Source organism: Scyliorhinus torazame, chromosome 5 (genome assembly GCF_047496885.1).
Source record: "Scyliorhinus torazame isolate Kashiwa2021f chromosome 5, sScyTor2.1, whole genome shotgun sequence".
In the NCBI taxonomy this organism is placed as follows: Eukaryota; Metazoa; Chordata; class Chondrichthyes; order Carcharhiniformes; family Scyliorhinidae; genus Scyliorhinus; species Scyliorhinus torazame.
Window position 1 is genome coordinate 191,364,985 of NC_092711.1, and position 20,276 is coordinate 191,385,260.

Sequence of the window (20,276 nt, forward strand, 5' to 3'; positions counted from 1 at the left end):
GGGAGACGGCAAGATATCCTAGGGCCCCGAGAGAGATATGACATAAGGAGGGGGGGAAACTGTTGTGAACATGTACGGACGGTTGCTGGACAGGCAAACTACCACTGAACGAAGCCAGATGAAAATGGGAGGACAAATTGAGAACAGAAGTGGGGTGGGGACTCTGGAGCAAAGCACTGAGCAGAGACAACTCCACCTCCTCCTGGACAAGGCTCAGCCTCATGCAATTCAGTGTTGCACAGAGCTCACCAAACCAGATCCGGAATGAGTATGTTCTTCCCGGACTATGTCCAAGGTTGTGGGGGTGAGGGTGGAGCCGTGCCAGAGAGTGGTAATCTTTGGGATATCGGACCAGCCAGAACTACATATAGGGAAGAGGGCTGACACCCAAGCTTTCGCTTCCTTAAACACACGCCAGAGAATCCTGCTCGGCTGGCTATCAGCAGCGCCACCCACAGCTGCAGACTGGCTGACAGACCTGTCGGAATTTCTCCACCTGGAGAAGATCAAACACACCATCCGAGGGCTTCCACTATGCATGGGGGCCATTCATCAGCCTGTTCCAAGACCTGTTCGAGGCCAATAGCGACTAGGAAGTGAGGGGATAGGGGGGGTGGGAGGAAGACAAGGGAAGACACACACAAGGGGAAGGGGTTGTGGGAAAGAGAAGGGAACCCAAGAGAATCACAGAACGAAGCATGGGGAAAAGGGGAGGGGTGGAGGGGCCACGCAGCCCCCCCACCCCATACAATAAAAACTAAAAAACCCCAACAGAAAGAAGCGGAACACAGTATGTGACGCCCAGGCAGAATGCAACACTAAGAGGGAAACTAAGCTACCAACTTGTAAAAATCCTTGTAATAACAAACAACTTTATTTGTAAATACCAGATACACTTGAGCTGATACTGATACACTGTAAAAACTGGAATAAAAATATTTCGGGAAAAAAAAGTAAAATCCAATCCCTGTTGTTACTCATGAATTCGCTGATGTTTCAGCAGGTGGGCTGACTGTGTGAATCCTTTCCCACATTCCGAGCAGTTGAACGGCCTCTCCCCCGTGTGACTTCGCTGGTGTACAGTCAGTTGAGATGATGTCTTGAACCCAGTCCCGCAGTGACAGCATCTGAATGGTCTCTCATCGGTGTGAACACGTTGATGGGTCATCAAATTCCCAGAACTTTTATAGCACTTCCCACAGTCTGGACATTTAAATGGTCTCTCATCAGTGTGAACCTGCTGGTGTTTCAGCAGGTTGGATGACTGAGTGAATCCCTTCCCACACTGGGAGCAGGTGAACGGTCTCTCCCCAGTGTGAATTTCCTGGTGTGCAGTGAGTTGCGAAGACCACCTGAACCCGGTCCCACAGTGAGAGCACCTGAACGGTCTCTCGTCAGTGTGAACACGTTGATGGTGCATCAGTTCCTCAGAACTTTTAAAGCACTTCCAACAGTTGTGACATTTAAAAGGTCTCTCGTCAGTGTGAACATCTTGGTGTCTCAGCAGGTTGGATGATCGTGTGAATCCCTTCCCACATATGGAGCAAGTGAATGGCCTCTCCCGAGTGTGACTGCGACGATGGGTTTCCAGTACTGATGGGTAATTGAATCCCTTTCCGCAGTCCCCACATTTCCACTGTCTCACCCCGATGTTATCAGGACTTTTTCTGTCCATTTTTGAAGGCTGATGGTCCTCTGATCCTCATAAATTGAGGAACTCTTAACAAATCCTGATGTGATGTTTGGATTCAGTTACCGGATTGCAAATCCTCTCCTTCTACTGCCCTGAATTCATTGAAAACAGAAAAAAGGGAGTGAAAGAGAACCCACAAAAACACAAAGGCAGGTTGTAAAATTGAGCTGAATGAATCTGGTAATTTGTAGGGTCGGCACTAGGAAAAAGTGACCATGAAATCTGCTGGATCTTCATAAAAACCCAACTGGTTCACTAATATCCTTCAGAGAACGGAACCTGCCTCCCAATCTGGACCTGTACAAGACTTTTGCCTCGAAATCAGAACTGATGACATAAGACCAAATGGAGAGTCTGCTCTGTCATTCAACGCAATTGTGGCTGATCTTGGGCTTCAACTCCACTTTCCTGAGTTCCCCATTTCCTTAACTCCGAGAGATCAGAAATCTCTCCATCTCAGCCTGAAATATATTCAATGATGGCGCATCCACAACCCGCTTGTTTCGAGAACAAAAGTCAGAGAGGAGTGGTAGAGACAGAGGGGGAAGTGGGTGAGCAGGGGGAAGGAGACTGATTTAATCGACCCAAAACTAAACCAGGACTTGGGCAGAATCTCCTGAACCACTAACCTCGATGACCCAGAAGGGCCAGCATAGCACCAAGTTCCCCTCCAAGTCTCACACCGTTCTGACATGTCTGACATTCAGGACTGGATGAACTGAAACGTCCTCCATTTAAGTATTAGGAAGACTGAAGTCATTGTCTTCAGTCCCCACTACAAACTCCACTGCCAGCCACCGACTCCATCCCTCTCCCTAACAGCTTTCTGAGACTGAACCAGACCATTCATTACCATGGTGAAATTTTTCACCCTAAGGTCAGCGTCCAACCATATTTCCGTATCATCTCCAAAACTGTCTAGCTCCACCTCGGTAACATGACCTGACTCCAACCCAGTTTCAGCTCTTCTGCTGCTGAAAGCCACATCCATTCCTTGACCTCTAAACGCATTCCCGGACACCCTCCCATATTCAACCTCTCTGTAATCTTGAGGTCATCAAAAACTCTCCTGCCCGTGTATTTACTCACATCAAGTCTCGATCACCCATCACCCTTGTGCTCACTGACCTACAAAGGCTCGGAGTTAAGATGCAACAGAAGTTTCAATTAGTATCGCTTCTCGGCCTTTTGGCTAAGATGAGCGTGAGGTCAGGTGTAATGCCTGGATCTGGTATGTCTCTCTTGTGGGGACCATGAATTGGATTCAATTTGAATTGGTTTTTGGAGCAGGCAAGGAGCTGGATTAGGGGTTTGTCCCTGTCCACACTCTGAGCTCTGGCTTTGTAACTTTGATAAAGTAATAAAATAAAATAAAAGTTTCAACGTGTCATCAATGTTTTCAAATCCCTCCATGCTCTCTCCCTTCCCTATCTCTGTAATCTCATTCAGCCTCATAACCCTCGGAGCAGCACGGTGGAGCAGTGGTTAGCACTGAGGACCCGGGTTCGATGCCAGCCCCGGGTCAATGTCCGTTTGGAGTTTGCACATTCTCCTCGTGTCTGCGTGGGTTTCAACCCCACAACTCAAAGATGTGAACGTTAGGTGGATTAGCCATGTTAAATTGCCCGTTAATTGGAAAATAATAATCGGGTACTCTAAATCTATTAGGGCGGCACGGTAGCACAGTGGTTAGCACTGTTGCTCAAAAGCACAGGGTCCCAGGTTCGATTCCTGGCTTGGGTCACTGTCTGTGCAGAGTCTGCACGTTCTCCCTGTCTCTGCGTGGGTTTCCTCCAAGTGCTCCGGTTTCCTGCCACAAGTCTATAAAGATGTGCTGTTAGGTAATTTGGACATTCTGAATTCCCCCTCAGTGTACCCGAACAGGTGCCGGAGTGTGGCTTCTAGGGGATTTTCACAGTAACTTCATTGCAGTGTTAATGTAAGCCTACTTGTGACAATAAAGATTATTACTATTATTAAAGATATCTGTGCTCCTATAATTCCGGCCTCATTAGCATTTCATATTTTAATCACTCCACCATTGGTTATCATTTTGTCAGTTTCCAAGATTCCAAGCTCTGAAATTTCTCCTGAAACCTCTCCACCTCACTTTCCTCCTTTTAAAAAAACTCCTCAAAACCACTTTAAAAAAAATAAATTTAGAGTACCCAATTCATTTTTTACAATTAAGGGGCATTTTAGAATGGCCAATCCACCTATCCTGCACATCTTTGGGCTGTGGGGGCGAAACCCACGCAAACACGGGGAGAATGTGCAAACACAGACAGTGACCCAGAGCCGGGATCGAACCTGGGACCTCGGCATCATGAGGCAGCAGTGCTAACCACTGCAACGCCGTGTTGTCCTACAAAACCACCTTTTAAACATTTGTTCATCTGCCCTGATATATTTTCATGTGGTTCAATGTCAAATGTTGCTTTATAACATTCCTGTGAAATTATTTGGAATGTACTATTACACAAAAGGTGATATATAAATACAAATTGTTACTTTTGATTTGGGCTATATCACCCCTCCTTCATCATTGCTGGGTGAATTACCTGTAACTCCTTACCTAACAGCACTGTAGGACCACCTTCACCACACGGATTGCAGCGGTTCAAGTTCAGTGTCAAACATCACCTTCTCCGATCTGGGGATTGAAAATATATCTTTGTAACTGTGGAAAGAGAAATACAGTCAAGATTTCACATTATTCAAAATGAATTACAGGGAATAACAATGATGCAGAACTTGATGCCAAATAAGAGCGCAGAAGCAGAAGAAAAACAATTCCCGACTGTGAAAGATCCAGTGGGAAGATAAAGCTGACAGGCCAGCTGCAGATGGTCAGGGGTTGGCCAGCGGTAGAAACCTCATCAGACAGAAGTGACAGGAAAGCATGACAGAAAGCTAAAAGAAACCCATTATTGGCGAGGTGGAGTATAAGAGAGGTGATCAGGGATGGCAGAGGTGAATCAGAGCAATGAATGGACATGGATTCACATCCAAAGTAAATGAGTCCCCAATCCAGTGTCTTGGAAACGCTCACAGAAAACAGAGCAAAGAACTACAATAAAGAACAAAGAACATAGAACAGTACAGCACAGGAACAGGCCCTTCGACCCTCCAAGCCTGCGCCGACCATGCTGCCCGTCTAAACTAAAATCTTCTACACTTCCAGGGTCCGTATCTCTCAATTCCCATCCTATTCATGTATTTGTCAAGATGCCCCTTAAACGTCACGATCGTCCCTGCTTCCACCACCTCCTCCAGCAGCGAGTTCCAGGCACCCACTACCCTCTGTGTAAAAAAATTGCCTCGTACATCTCCTCTAAACCTTGCCACTCGCACCTTAAACCTATGCCCCCTAGTAATTGACCCCTCTATCCTGGGAAAAAGTTTCTATCCATTCTGTCTATGCCCCTCATAATTTTGTAGACCTCCATCAGGTCGCCCCCTCAACCTCCTTTGTTTAAGTGAGAACAAACCAAGTTTATTCAACCTCTCCTCATAGCTAATGCCCTCCGTACCAGGCAACATCCTGGAAAATCTCTTCTACATCCTCTCTAAAGACTTCACATCCTTCTGGTAATGTGGTGACCAGAATTGAATACTATACTCCAAGTGTGGCCTAACTAAGGTTTATACAGGGCAGCACGGTGGCGCAGTGGGTGAGGCCTGTTGCCTCACGGCGCCAAGGTCCCAGGTTCGATCCCGGCTCTGGGTCAGTGACCATGTGGAGTTTGCACATTCTCCCCGTGTCTGCGTGTGCTTCACCCCCACAACCCAAAGATGTGCAGGTGAGGTGGATTGACCACACTAAATTGCCCCTTAATTCGGAAAAATGAATTGGGTACTCCAAATTTATTAAAATGAAAAAAAAACTAAGGTTTTATACAGTTGCAACATGACTTGCCAATTTTTATACTCAATGCCCCGGCAAATGAAGGCAAGCATGCCATATGCCTTCTTGACTACCTTCTCCCCCTGTGTTTCCTCACTCAGTGACCTGTACACCTTGATCTCTCTGACTGTCAATATGCTTGAGGGTTCTACCATTCCCTAACAGTATATTCCCTACCCTAACAGTATTAGTCCTTCCAAAAGACATTACCTCACATTTGTCCGGATAAAACTACATGTGCCATCTCTCCGCCCAAGTCTCCAAACGATTTAAATCCTGTTGTATCCTCTGACAGTCCTCATCGCTATCCGCAATTCCATCAACCTTTGCGTCGTCCGCAAACTTACTAATCAGACCAGTTACTTTTTCCTCCAAATCATTTATACATACTACAAACAGCAAAGATCCCAGCGCTGAACCCTGCGGAACACCACTAGTCACAGCCCTCCAATCAGAAAACCACCCTTCCATTGCTACTCTCTGCCTTCCATGACCTAGCCAGTTCTGTATCCATCTTGCCAGCTCACCTCTGATCCCGTGTGAATTCACCTTTTGTACCAGTCTGCCATGAGGGACCTTGTCAAAGGCCTTACTGAAGTCCAGAGAGACAACATCCACTGCCCTACCTGCATCAATCATCTTTGTGACCTCCTCGAAAAACTCTTAGCAAGTGAGTGAGACACGACCTCCCCTTCACAAAACCGTGCTGCCTCTCGCTAATACGTCCACTTGCTTCCAAATGGGAGTAGATCCTGTCTCGAAGATTTCTCTCCAGTAATTTCCCTACCACTGAAGTAAGGCTCACCGGCCTGTAGTTCCCTGGATTATCCTTGCTACCCTTCTTAAACAAAGGAACAGTATTGGCTACTCTCCAGTCCTCCGGGACATCACTTAAAGACAGTGAGGATCCAAAGATTTCTGTCAAGGCCTCATCAATTTCCTCTCTTGCCTCCTTCAGTATTCTGGGGTCGATCCCATCAGGCCCTGGGGACTTATCTACCTTAATATTTTTCAAGACGCCCAACGCCTCGTCTTTTTGGATCTCAATGTGACCCAGGCTATCCACACCCTTCTCCAGACTCAACATCCACGAATTCCTTCTCCTTGGTGAATACTGATGCAAAGTATTCATTTAGTACCTCACCCATTTCCTCTGGCTCCACACATAGATTCCCTCCCCTGTCCTTCAGTGGGCCAAACCTTTCCCTGGCTACACTCTTGCTTTTTATGTACCTGTAAAAAACCTTGGGATTTTCCTTAACCCTATTTGCCAATGACTTTTCGTGACCCCTTTAGCCCTCCTGATTTCTTGCTTAAGTTCCTTCCTACTTTCCTTGTGTTCCACACAGGCTTCGCCTGTTCCCAGCCTTCTAGCCCTGACAAATGCCTCCTTTTTCTTTTTGACGATGTCTACAATATGAAATGAAAAATGAAAATCGCTTATTGTCACAAGTAGGCTTCAATGAAGTTACTGTGAAAAGCCCCTAGTCGCCACATTCCGGCGCCTGTTCGGGGAGGCTGGTGCGGGAATTGAACCGTGCTACTGGCCTGCTTTAAAAGCCAGCGATTTAGCCCAGTGCGCTAAACCAGCCCCTTGTGCATGGAGTCAGAAGAAATAGGAGGCGTTGAATGAATACTTTTCTTCGGTGTTCACCAAGGAGAGGGGCCATGTAGCAATATCTCTTGTTATCCAAGGTGCCCGAAATTTGCCATATTTATCCTTCTTCCTCACAGGAACATGCCGGTCCTGAATTCCTTTCAACTGACATTTGAAAGCCTTCCACATGTCAGATGTTGATTTACCCTCAAATATCCACCCCCAATCTAGGTTCTTCAGCTCCTGCCTAATATGGTTATAATGAGGGAGCATAAGATGGGAACAGAAACTGTCAGGGAAAGGCACAAATGAAAAGTGGAGCTTGTTCAAGGGACAAATACTGCATGTCCTTGATAGGTATGTCCCTGTCAGGCAGGGAGGAAATGGCCGTGTGAGGGAACCATGGTTCACAAGAGGTTGAATGTCTTGTCAAGAGGAAAAAGGAAGAGTGTGTAAGGATGAGAAAACAAGGTTCAGTTGGGTCGCTTGAGGCTTACAAGGTAGCAAGGAATGAGCTAAAAAAAAGGGTTTAGGAGAGCATGAGAAGACCTTGGCGGGTCGGATCAAGGCAAACCCCAAGGCTTTTTACTCTTATGTGAGAAATAAAAGAATGACCAGGGTGAGGTTCGGGCCGGTCAAGGACAGTAGTGGGAACTTGCGCATGGAGTCAGAAGAAATAGGAGGCGTTGAATGAATACTTTGCTTCGGTGTTCACCAAGGAGAGGGGCCATGTTTTTGAGGATGAGTGTGATACAGGCGGGTAGGCTGGAGGAGGTAGATGTTCTGAGGAAGGATGTATTAGCAATTTTGAAAAACATTAAGGTCGACAAGTCCCTTGGGCCAGATGGGATATATCCAAGGATTCTTTGGGAGGCAAGGGATGAGATTGCAGAGCCTTTGGCTTTGATCTTTGGGACCTCACTGTCCACGGGGATAGTGCCAGAGGACTGGAGTGGCGAATGTTGTTCCTCTGTTCAAGGGAATAGGAATGACCCTGGTAATTATAGGCCGGTTAGTCTTAATTCGGTGGTCGGTAAGTTAATGGAAAAGGTCCTGAAGGATAGGATTTATGACCATTTGGAAAAATGCAGCTTAATCCGGGATACTCAACACGGATTCGTCAAGGGTAAGTCTTGCCTCATAAATTTGATTGAATTCTTTGAGGAGGTAACTAAGTGTGCAGATGAAGATAGTGCAGTTGATGTCGTATACATGGATTTTAGTAAGGCGTTTGATAAGGTTCCCCATGGTCGGCTCATGCAGAAAGTTCGAGTACATTAGATGGGTCGTTTTTTGTAATGTGTGTGCAGGAGGGTTTCCTGACACAGTTTGTTGACAGGCCAACAAGAGGCGAGGCCACGTTGGATTTGGTTTTGGGTAATGAACCAGGCCAGGTGTTGGATTTGGAGGTAGGAGAGCACTTTGGGGACAGTGACCACAATTCGGTGACGTTTACGTTAATGATGGAAAGGGATAAGTATACACCGCAGGGCAAGAGTTATAGCTGGGGGAAGGGCAATTATGATGCCATTAGACGTGACTTGGGGGGGATAAGGCGGAGAAGTAGGCTGCAAGTGTTGGGCACACTGGATAAGTGGAGCTTGTTCAAGAATCAGCTACTGTGTGTTCTTGATAAGTATGTACCGGTCAGGCAGGGAGGAAGGCGCCGAGCGAGGGAACCGTGGTTTACCAAAGAAGTGGAATCTCTTGTTAAGAGGAAGAAGGAGGCCTATGTGAAGATGAGGTGTGAAGTTTCAGTTGGGGCGATGGATAGTTACAAGGTAGCGAGGAAGGATCTAAAGAGAGAGCTAAGACGAGTAAGGAGGGGACATGAGAAGTATTTGGCAGGAAGGATCAAGGAAAACCCAAAAGCTTTCTATAGGTATGTCAGGAATAAGCGAATGACTAGGGAAAGAGTAGGACCAGTCAAGGACAGGGATGGGAAGATGTGTGTGGAGTCTGAAGAGATAGGCGAGATACTAAATGAATATTTTTCGTCAGTATTCACTCAGGAAAAAGATAATGTTGTGGAGGAGAATGCTGAGCCCCAGGCTAATAGAATAGATGGCATTGAGGTACATAGGGAAGAGGTGTTGGCAATTCTGGACAGGCTGAAAATAGATAAGTCCCCGGGACCTGATGGGATTTATCCTAGGATTCTCTGGGAGGCTAGGGAAGAGGTTGCTGCACATTTGGCTTTGATTTTTATGTCATCATTGGCTACAGGAATAGTGCCAGAGGACTGGAGGATAGCAAATGTGGTCCCTTTGTTCAAAAAGGGGAGCAGAGACAACCCCGGCAACTATAGACCGGTGAACCTCACGTCTGTAGTGGGTAAAGTCTTGGAGGGGATTATAAGAGACAAGATTTATAATCATCTAGATAGGAATAATATGATCAGGGATAGTCAGCATGGCTTTGTGAAGGGTAGGTCATGCCTCACAAACCTTATCGAGTTCTTTGAGAAGGTGACTGAATAGGTAGACGAGGGTAGAGCAGTTGATGTGGTGTATATGGATTTCAGCAAAGTGTTTGATAAGGTTCCCCACGGTAGGCTATTCCAGAAAATACGGAGGCTGGGGATTGAGGGTGATTTAGAGATGTGGATCAGAAATTGGCTAGCTGAAAGAAGACAAGAGGGTGGTGGTTGATGGGAAATGTTCAGAATGGAGTTCAGTCACAAGTGGAGTACCACAAGGATCTGTTCTGGGGCCGTTGCTGTTTGTCATTTTTATCAATGACCTAGAGGAAGGCGCAGAAGGATGGGTGAGTAAATTTGCAGACGATACTAAAGTCGGTGGTGTTGTCGATAGTGTGGAAGGATGTAGCAGGTTACAGAGGGATATAGATAAGCTGCAGAGCTGGGCTGAGAGGTGGCAAATGGAGTTTAATGTAGAGAAGTGTGAGGTGATTCACTTTGGAAGGAATAACAGGAATGCGGAATATTTGGCTAATGGTAAAGTTCTTGAAAGTGTGGATGAGCAGAGGGATCTAGGTGTCCATGTACATAGATCCCTGAAAGTTGCCACCCAGGTTGATAGGGTTGTGAAGAAGGCCTATGGAGTGTTGGCCTTTATTGGTAGAGGGATTGAGTTCCGGAGTCAGGAGGTCATGTTGCAGCTGTACAGAACACTGGTACGGCCGCATTTGGAGTATTGCGTACAGTTCTGGTCACCGCATTATAGGAAGGACGTGGAGGCTTTGGAGCGGGTGCAGAGGAGATTTACCAGGATGTTGCCTGGTATGGAGGGAAAATTTTATGAGGAAAGGCTGATGGACTTGAGGTTGTTTTCGTTGGAGAGAAGAAGGTTAAGAGGAGACTTAATAGAGGCATACAAAATGATCAGGGGGTTGGATAGGGTGGACAGTGAGAGCCTTCTCCCGCGGATGGAAATGGCTGGCACGAGGGGACATAGCTTTAAACTGAGGGGTAATAGATATAGGACAGAGGTCAGAGGTAGGTTCTTTACGCAAAGAGTAGTGAGGCCGTGGAATCCCCTACCTGCTACAGTAGTGAACTCGCCAACATTGAGGGCATTTAAAAGTTTATTGGATAAACATATGGATGATAATGGCATAGTGTAGGCTTTTGTTTCGGTGCAACATCGTGGGCCGAAGGGCCTGTACTGCGCTGTATTGTTCTATGTTCTATGTTCTAAAGTAAGGAGGTGTGGGATAGAGGGAAATTTGGCCAATTGGATAAGTAACTGGCTATCACATAGAAGACATGGTGGTGGATGGAAAATTTTCAGACTGGAGACCAGTTACCAGCGGTGTACCACTAGGATCAGTGCTGGGTCCTCTGCTATTTGTGATTTTTATCAATGACTTGGAGGAGGGGGCTGAAGGGTGGGTCAGTAAATTTGCTGATGACACCAAGATTGGTGGAGTAGTGGATGAGATGGAGGGCTGTTGTAGGCTGCAAAGAGACATTGATTGGATGCAGAGCTGGGCTGAAAAATGGCAGATGTAGTTTAACCCTGATAAGTGCGAAGTGATTCATTTTGGTAGGAAAAATTTGAATGCGGATAACAGGGTCAACGGCAGGGTTCTGAGGAATGTGGAGGAACAGAGAGATCTTGGGGTTCATGTCCACAGATCTCTGAAGGTTGCCACTCAAGTGGATAGAGCCGTGAAGAAGGCCTATAGTGTGTTAGCATTTATTAACAGGGGGCTTGAGTTTCAGAGCCGCGGGGTTATGCTGCAACTGTACATGACCCTGGTGAGACCACATTTGGAGTATTGTGTGCAGTTCTGGTCACCTCACTATAGGAAGGATGTGGAAGCATTGGAAAGGAGATTTACCAGGATGCTTTCTGGTTTGCAGGATCGGTCTTTTGAGGAAAGGTTGAGGGAGCTAGGGCTTTTCTCTTTGGAGTGGAGGAGAATGAGAGGCGACTTAATAGAGGTTTATAAGATGATGAGGGGGATAGATAAAGTGGACGTTCAGAGACTATTTCCTTGGGTGGATGTAGCTGTTACAAAGGGGCATAACTATAAGGTTATGGGTGGGAGATATTGGAGGGATGTCCGAGGTAGCTTCTTTACTCGGAGAGTGGTTAGGGTGTGGAATGGACTGCCTGCTGTGATAGTGGAGTTGGACACATTAGGAACTAACATTAGGTTATTGGATAGGCACATGGAGCACCCCAGAATGACAGGGCGAGGGATAGCTTGATCTTGGTTTCGGACAATGCTGGGCACAACATCGAGGGCCGAAGGGTCTGTTCTGTGCTGTACTGTTCTATGTTCTAATTAGCCTTCCCCAATTTAGCACATTCACCCTAGGACTCAGATTTCTAAATGGTAGATGAATGATCAAAAATATACATCTATGAAACAATTTCATAGGGGGCTGGTTTAGCACAGTGGGCTAAGGCAGCTGGCTTGTAATGCAGAACAAGACCAGCAGCGCAGGTTCAATTCCCGCACCGCCCCGAACAGGCGCCGTAATGTGAGGACTAGCGGCTTTTCATAGCAACTTCATTGCAGCCTACTTGTGACAATAAGCGATTATTATTATTTTCTTCTTTTCAATGTTCAAATAGTCTGCCGGTGCCTAAAGGTATCAAAAGCACTGGAGGCCAAGAAATATATCCCAGGATAGGAAATTGCTGGGAGCAGGGTTGATGTCATCTTAGCAATTGCCGTTGTGTGATGACACGCACACTCAATGTGCAAACCAGTGATTGCCACATGTTATAGAGGATGGGAGGGGCCTTGAGAGGGTGCAGAGGATTTAACAGAACGGTTCAAGGGATGAGGAATTTTAGTTGCAAGATTGGTTGGAGAAGCTGGGGTGGTTCTCCCTGGAAAAAAGCGATTAAGGGGAGATTTGATAGAAATAAACAAGTTTCGATAGGTTCAGATAAGGTAGATAAGGAAAGGCTGTTTCCATAAAGTGATCACAGACAGAATTAGATCGGAGGAGGAAATTCTACACAGTGAGGGATACGGAGTGACCTGGAACTCAATACTTGCATTCAAACAATATCCAGTTGAGCCAAGTGACTCAGTCAGAATTTCACGTGATATTTGCTTTGAGTTTTCAGTCTGCAAATCCCTCCTATTTAGTATCCTGTTTAAAAGATTACAAAAACAATCATCACAGCCAGTCCAAGAATAGAAATTAAGAGAGACATTTAAGACCATAAGACCAGCAGAATTAGGCCATTCGGCCCATTGAGTCTGCTCCGCCATTCAAACATGGCTGATACGTTTCTCATCCCCATTCTCCTGCCTTCTCCCCCAAACCTCTGATCCCCTTATTAATCAAGAACTCTTGTCTTCAAGGCATTGTGATTTGACCTCCAGACTTCTGCAGCAAAGAGTTAGAACATAGAACATAGAACATAGAACAATACAGCGCAGTACAGGCCCTTCGGCCCACGATGTTGCACCGAAACAAAAGCCATCCAACCTACACTATGCCATTATCATCCATATGTTTATCCAATAAACTTTTAAATGCCCTCAATGTTGGCGAGTTCACCACTGTAGCAGGTAGGGCATTCCACGGCCTCCTACTCTTTGCGTAAAGAACCTACCTCTGACCTCTGTCCTATATCTATTACCCCTCAGTTTAAAGTTATGTCCCCTCGTGCCAGCCATATCCATCCGCGGGAGAAGGCTCTCACTGTCCACCCTATCCAACCCCCTGATCATTTTGTATGCCTCTATTAAGTCTCCTCTTAACCTTCTTCTCTCCAACGAAAACAACCTCAAGTCCATCAGCCTTTCCTCATAAGATTTTCCCTCCATACCAGGCAACATCCTGGTAAATCTCCTCTGCACCCGCTCCAAAGCCTCCACGTCCTTCCTATAATGCGGTGACCAGAACTGTACGCAATACTCCAAATGCGGCCGTACCAGAGTTCTGTACAGCTGCAACATGACCTCCCGACTCCGGAACTCAATCCCTCTACCAATAAAGGCCAACACTCCATCGGCCTTCTTCACAACCCTATCAACCTGGGTGGCAACTTTCAGGGATCTATGTACATGGACACCTAGATCCCTCTGCTCATCCACACTTTCAAGAACTTTACCATTAGCCAAATATTCCGCATTCCTGTTATTCCTTCCAAAGTGAATCACCTCACACTTCTCTACATTAAACTCCATTTGCCACCTCTCGGCCCAGCTCTGCAGCTTATCTATATCCCTCTGTAATCTGCTACATCCTTCCACACTATCGACAACACCACCGACTTTAGTATCGTCTGCAAATTTACTCACCCACCCTTCTGCGCCTTCCTCTAGGTCATTGATAAAAATGACAAACAGCGACGGCCCCAGAACAGATCCTTGTGGTACTCCACTTGTGACTGTACTCCATTCTGAACATTTCCCATCAACCACCACCCTCTGTCTTCTTTCAGCTAGCCAATTTCTGATCCACATCTCTAAATCACCCTCAATCCCCAGCCTCCGTATTTTTTGCAACAGCCTACCGTGGGGAACCTTATCAAACGCTTTGCTGAAATCCATATACACCACATCAACTGCTCTACCCTCGTCTACCTGTTCAGTCACCTTCTCAAAGAACTCAATAAGGTTTGTGAGGCATGACCTACCCTTCACAAAGCATGCTGACTATCCCTGATCATATTATTCCTATCTAGATGATTATAAATCTTGTCTCTTATAATCCCCTCCAAGGCTTTACCCACTACAGACGTGAGGCTCACCGGCCTATAGTTGCCGGGGTTGTCTCTGCTCCCCTTTTTGAACAAAGGGACCACATTTGCTGTCCTCCAGTCCTCTGGCACTATTCCTGTAGCCAATGATGACATAAAAATCAAAGCCAAAGGTCCAGCAATCTCTTCCCTGGCCTCCCATAGAATCCTAGGATAAATCCCATCAGGTCCCGGGGACTTATCTATTTTCAGCCTGTCCAGAATTGCCAACACCTCTTCCCTACGTACCTCAATGCCATCTATTCTATTAGCCTGGGGCTCAGCATTCTCCTCCACAACATTATCTTTTTCCTGAGTGAATACTGACGAAAAATATTCATTTAGTATCTCGCCTATCTCTTCAGACTCCACACACAATTTCCCATCCCTGTCCTTGACTGGTCCTACTCTTTCCCTAGTCATTCGCTTATTCCTGACATACCTATAGAAAGCTTTTGGGTTATCCTTGATCCTTCCTGCCAAATACTTCTCATGTCCCCTCCTTGCTCGTCTTAGCTCTCTCTTTAGATCCTTCCTCGCTACCTTGTAACTATCCATCGCCCCAACCGAAACTTCACACTTCATCTTCACATAGGCCTCCTTCTTCCTCTTAACAAGAGATTTCACTTCCTTGGTAAACCACGGTTCCCTCGCTCGACGCCTTCCTCCCTGTCTGACCGGTACATACTTATCAAGAACACGCAGTAGCTGATCCTTGAACAAGCCCCACTTATCCAATGTGCCCAACACTTGCAGCCTACTTCTCCACCTTATCCCCCCCCAAGTCACGTCTAATGGCATCATAATTGCCCTTCCCCCAGCTATAACTCTTGCCCTGCGGTGTATACTTATCCCTTTCCATCATTAACGTAAACGTCACCGAATTGTGGTCACTGTCCCCAAAGTGCTCTCCTACCTCCAAATCCAACACCTGGCCTGGTTCATTACCCAAAACCAAATCCAACATGGCCTCGCCTCTTGTTGGCCTGTCAACATATTGTTTCAGGAAACCCTCCTGCACACACTGTACAAAAAACGACCCATCTATTGTACTCGAACTATATCTTTTCCAGTCAACATTTGGAAAGTTAAAATCTCCCATAATAACTACCCTGTTACTTTCGCTCATATCCAGAATCATCTTCGCCATCCTTTCCTCTACATCCCTAGAACTATTAGGAGGCCTATAAAAAACTCCCAACAGGGTGACCTCTCCTTTCCTGTTTCTAACTTCAGCCCATACTACCTCGGCAGAAGAGTCCCCATCTAGCATCCTCTCCGCCACCGTAATACTGCTCTTGACTAGCAGCGCCACACCTCCCCCTCTTTTGCCTCCTTCTCTGAGCTTACTAAAACACCTAAACCCCGGAACCTGCAACATCCATTCCTGTCCCTGCTCTATCCATGTCTCCGAAATGGCCACAACATCGAAGTCCCAGGTACCAACCCACGCTGCCAGTTCCCCTACCTTGTTTCGTATACTCCTGGCATTGAAGTAGACACACTTCAAACCACCTACCTGAACACTGGCCCCCTCCTGCGACGTCAAATCTGTGCTCCTGACCTCTATACTCTCATTCTCCCTTACCCTAAAACTACAATCCAGGTTCCCATGCCCCTGCTGCATTAGTTTAAACCCCCCCAAAGAGCACTAACAAATCTCCCCCCCAGGATATTTGTGCCCCTCAGGTTCAGATGTAGACCATCCTGTCTGTAGAGGTCCCACCTTCCCCAGAAAGAGCCCCAGTTATCCAAAAATCTGAATCCCTCCCGCCTGCACCATCCCTGTAGCCACGTGTTTAAATGCTCTCTCTCCTTATTCCTCATCTCACTATCACGTGGCACGGGCAACAACCCAGAGATAACAACTCTGTTTGTTCTAGTTCTGAGCTTCCATCCTAGCTCCCTGAAAGCCTGCCTGACATCCTTGTCCCCTTTCCTACCTATGTCGTTGGTGCCAATGTGGACCACGACTTGGGGCTGCTCCCCCTCCCCCTAAGGACCCGGAAAACACGATCCGAGACATCACGTACCCTTGCACCTGGGAGGCAACATACCAAACGTGAGTCTCTCACGCTCCCACAAAATCTCCTATCTGTGCCCCTGACTATCGAGTCCCCAATTACTAATGCTCTGCACCTCTCCCCCCTTCCCTTCTGAGCAACAGGGACAGACTCCGTGCCAGAGGCCCGTACCCCATGGCTTACCCCTGGTAAGTCGTCCCCCCCACAAGTATCCAAAGCGGTATACTTGTTTCTCAGGGGTACGACCGCAGGGGATCCCTGCACTGACTGTTTTTTCCCAGTCCCTCTTACAGTTACCCACTTATCTCCAATCTTTGGTGTAACTAATTCCCTGAAGCTGCTATCTATGACCCCTTCTGCCTCCCGAATGATCCGAAGTTCTTCCAACTCCAGCTCCAGTTCCCTAACTCGGTCTTGGAGGAGCTGGAGATGGCAGCACTTCCTGCAGGTAAAATCAGCAGGGACACTAACTGCATCCCTCACCTCAAACATCCTGCAGGAGGAACATTGCACTCCCTTCCCTGCCATTCCTCTAACTTTCTACCAAGATCTGGCTAAAAAATAATAATAATATAATAAAATATGGTACTTACCTCAGACCAATGGGTTTTATTATTAGGTTAGAGGAGGAGGGCGGGTGGGAGACACTACACGTGTAGTGTCTCGGGTTTCCTCTCCACCAGAATTTATTGGGGAGGGTCTTCCCAGACGTCCGCGGGTCGACTTCCTGTTCCCGCCTATAAAACTAATTTAAAATAAAAAAAAAAGAAAAATTCTCAGCTCCTGCTGAAATTGACTAACCAGCCAGCTGTTCTCCCGCCGCCGAAATCGACTGGCCTGCCCCTGCAAAGACAAGTGCTTTTAAAGGTTGACTTACCTCCCAGCAACCTCCTTCCGCAATGCTCCCGCTGAAACTGACTCACCACTCACCAGCTGTTCTCACGCCGCCGAAATCGACTGGCCTGCCCCTGCAAAGACAAGTGCTTTTAAAGGTTGACTTACCTCCCAGCAAGCTCCTTCCGCAATGCTCCCGCTGAAACTGACTCACCACTCACCAGCTGTTCTCACGCCGCCGAAATCGACTGGCCTGCCCCTGCAAAGACAAGTGCTTTTAAAGGTTGACTTACCTCCCAGCAACCTCCTTCCGCAATGCTCCCGCTGAAACTGACTCACCACTCACCAGCTGTTCTCACGCCGCCGAAATCGACTGGCCTGCCCCTGCAAAGACAAGTGTTTTTAAAGGTTGACTTACCTCCCAGCAACCTCCTTCCGCAATGCTCCCGCTGAAACTGACTCACCACTCACCAGCTGTTCTCACGCCGCCGAAATCGACTGGCCTGCCCCTGCAAAGACAAGTGCTTTTAAAGGTTGACTTACCTCCCAGCAACCTTCTTCCGCAATGCTCCCGCTGAAACTGACTCACCACTCACCAGCTGTTCTCACGCCGCCGAAATCGACTGGCCTGCCCCTGCAAAGACAAGTGCTTTTAAAGGTTGACTTACCTCCCAGCAACCTCCTTCCGCAATGCTCCCGCTGAAACTGACTCACCACTCACCAGCTGTTCTCACGCCGCCGAAATCGACTGGCCTGCCCCTGCAAAGACAAGTGCTTTTAAAGGTTGACTTACCTCCCAGCAACCTCCTTCCGCAATGCTCCCGCTGAAACTGACTCACCACTCACCAGCTGTTCTCACGCCGCCGAAATCGACTGGCCTGCCCCTGCAAAGACAAGTGCTTTTAAAGGTTGACTTACCTCCCAGCAACCTTCTTCCGCAATGCTCCCGCTGAAACTGACTCACCACTCACCAGCTGTTCTCACGCCGCCGAAATCGACTGGCCTGCCCCTGCAAGACAAGTGCTTTTAAAGGTTGACTTACCTCCCAGCAACCTCCTTCCGCAATGCTCCCGCTGAAACTGACTCACCACTCACCAGCTGTTCTCACGCCGCCGAAATCGACTGGCCTGCCCCTGCAAAGACAAGTGCTTTTAAAGGTTAACTTACCTCCCAGCAACCTCCTTCCGCAATGCTCCCGCTGAAACTGACTCACCACTCACCAGCTGTTCTCACGCCGCCGAAATCGACTGGCCTGCCCCTGCAAAGACAAGTGCTTTTAAAGGTTGACTTACCTCCCAGCAACCTCCTTCCGCAATGCTCCCGCTGAAACTGACTCACCACTCACCAGCTGTTCTCACGCCGCCGAAATCGACTGGCCTGCCCCTGCAAAGACAAGTGCTTTTAAAGGTTGACTTACCTCCCAGCAACCTCCTTCCGCAATGCTCCCGCTGAAACTGACTCACCACTCACCAGCTGTTCTCACGCCGCCGAAATCGACTGGCCTGCCCCTGCAAAGACAAGTGCTTTTAAAGGTTGACTTACCTCCCAGCAACCTCCTTCCGCAATGCTCCCGCTGAAACTGACTCACCACTCACCAGCTGTTCTCACGCCGCCGAAATCGACTGGCCTGTCCCTGCAAAGACAAGTGCTTTTAAAGGTTGACTTACCTCCCAGCAACCTAGGGAGTTCGACAGATTCACCACCCTCTAGCTGAAGAAATTCCCCCTCATCTCAGTTTTAAAGGACTGTCCCTTCAGTCTGAGGCTATGCCCTCGGGTTCTGGGTTTTCCTCCCAGTGGAAACATCCTCTCCATGTCCACTCTATCTAGGCCTCAGTATCCTGTAAGTTTCAATAAAATCCCCTCTCATCCTGCAAAACTCCAACAAATACAGGCCCAGAGTCTTCAACCGCTCCTCATATGACAAGCTCTTCATTCTTGTGAACCTCCTCTGGATTCTTTCAGCACATCGTTCCTTAGATATGGGGCCCAAAACTGCTCACAACACTCCAAATGGGTTTTGACCAGAGCCTTATAGAGCCTCAAAAGTACATCCCTGCTCACTCAAGATGAATGCTAACATTGCATTTGCCTTCCTAACTGCTGACTGAACCTGCACGTTTACCAGAGTCATGAATTAGGACTCCGAAGTCCCTTTGTGCATCTGGTTTCCTAAGCCTTTCCCCATTTAGAAAATAGCCTGTGCCTCCATTCTTCCGACCAAAGTGCATAACCTCACTTTTCCACATTGTATTTCCATCTGCCACTTCTTTTCCCACTCCCCTAGCCTGACCAGGTCCTTCTGCAGCTCTTCTGCTTAAAACTACCTGCCCCTCTGCATTTCTTTGTATCATCTGCAAACTCAGTAACAGTGCCCAGTTGCTTCTTCCAGATCGTTAATGTAATGACCTTAATTATCGTTAATTTCTCTTGGTTTGAGTTTTCTGTGTGTAAATCCTGCTCTTCTAATGCCCTGCAAGAGCAGTTTCCAAAATCCATCAGTATCAGTCTGCAACAGGGTGTCCGCGCATGCGCCTTGCTGCACAGCAGCTCCCCGGGCCGGGCAGAGGGAGCGATCCAGCCATTGCCGGTCTATTCGGGTTCTTTCTGATTCAGGGCCTACGGCCTGCACCGAGTGTTTATAGAGAGCCTCCTCGCCCACTCCGCTGGCTCCATTCCTCAGGCTTTAATTAACTTAGTTATTCTGCTACCGCCGCCATTTTCTCACCCACACTCAGCGGCCTTGTCACAGATCTGCATTGCGCATGCTCAGGAAAGACAGCAAGGCGCAAGCTCCAATCACACAGGCTGAAGTGCACATGTGCAGAGACCACTTGCCGTTTGGGTAACGTCCATTCTGTGCGCTCCCTCTGTTGGGTTCGAGCTCCGCCATTGGAAACCGACACTGGTGCAGATAAAATTATCTTTTACAATTCGAGGATGATGGCAGCCTTTTAGAAAAGATGGAGAAAGATTAATTCAAATGCTACGAAAAATGCACGTGTCTGTTCTGGGTATAATTGAGAGCAGAAAAAGCCCCTGTA

At 47.5% G+C, this 20,276-nt stretch overlaps 1 long non-coding RNA gene across 1 annotated transcript; it reads right to left on the bottom strand.

Annotated features, from left to right (window-relative positions):
* Positions 1-852: 852 nt before the first annotated feature.
* On the bottom strand, positions 853-19,987 carry LOC140420852 (uncharacterized). Its single transcript, XR_011946616.1, has 4 exons — positions 19,642-19,987; positions 12,679-12,775; positions 4,269-4,373; positions 853-1,785 (listed from the first exon to the last, which is right to left on the bottom strand). It is a non-coding gene; the product is annotated as an uncharacterized lncRNA (long non-coding RNA).
* Positions 19,988-20,276: the final 289 nt, after the last annotated feature.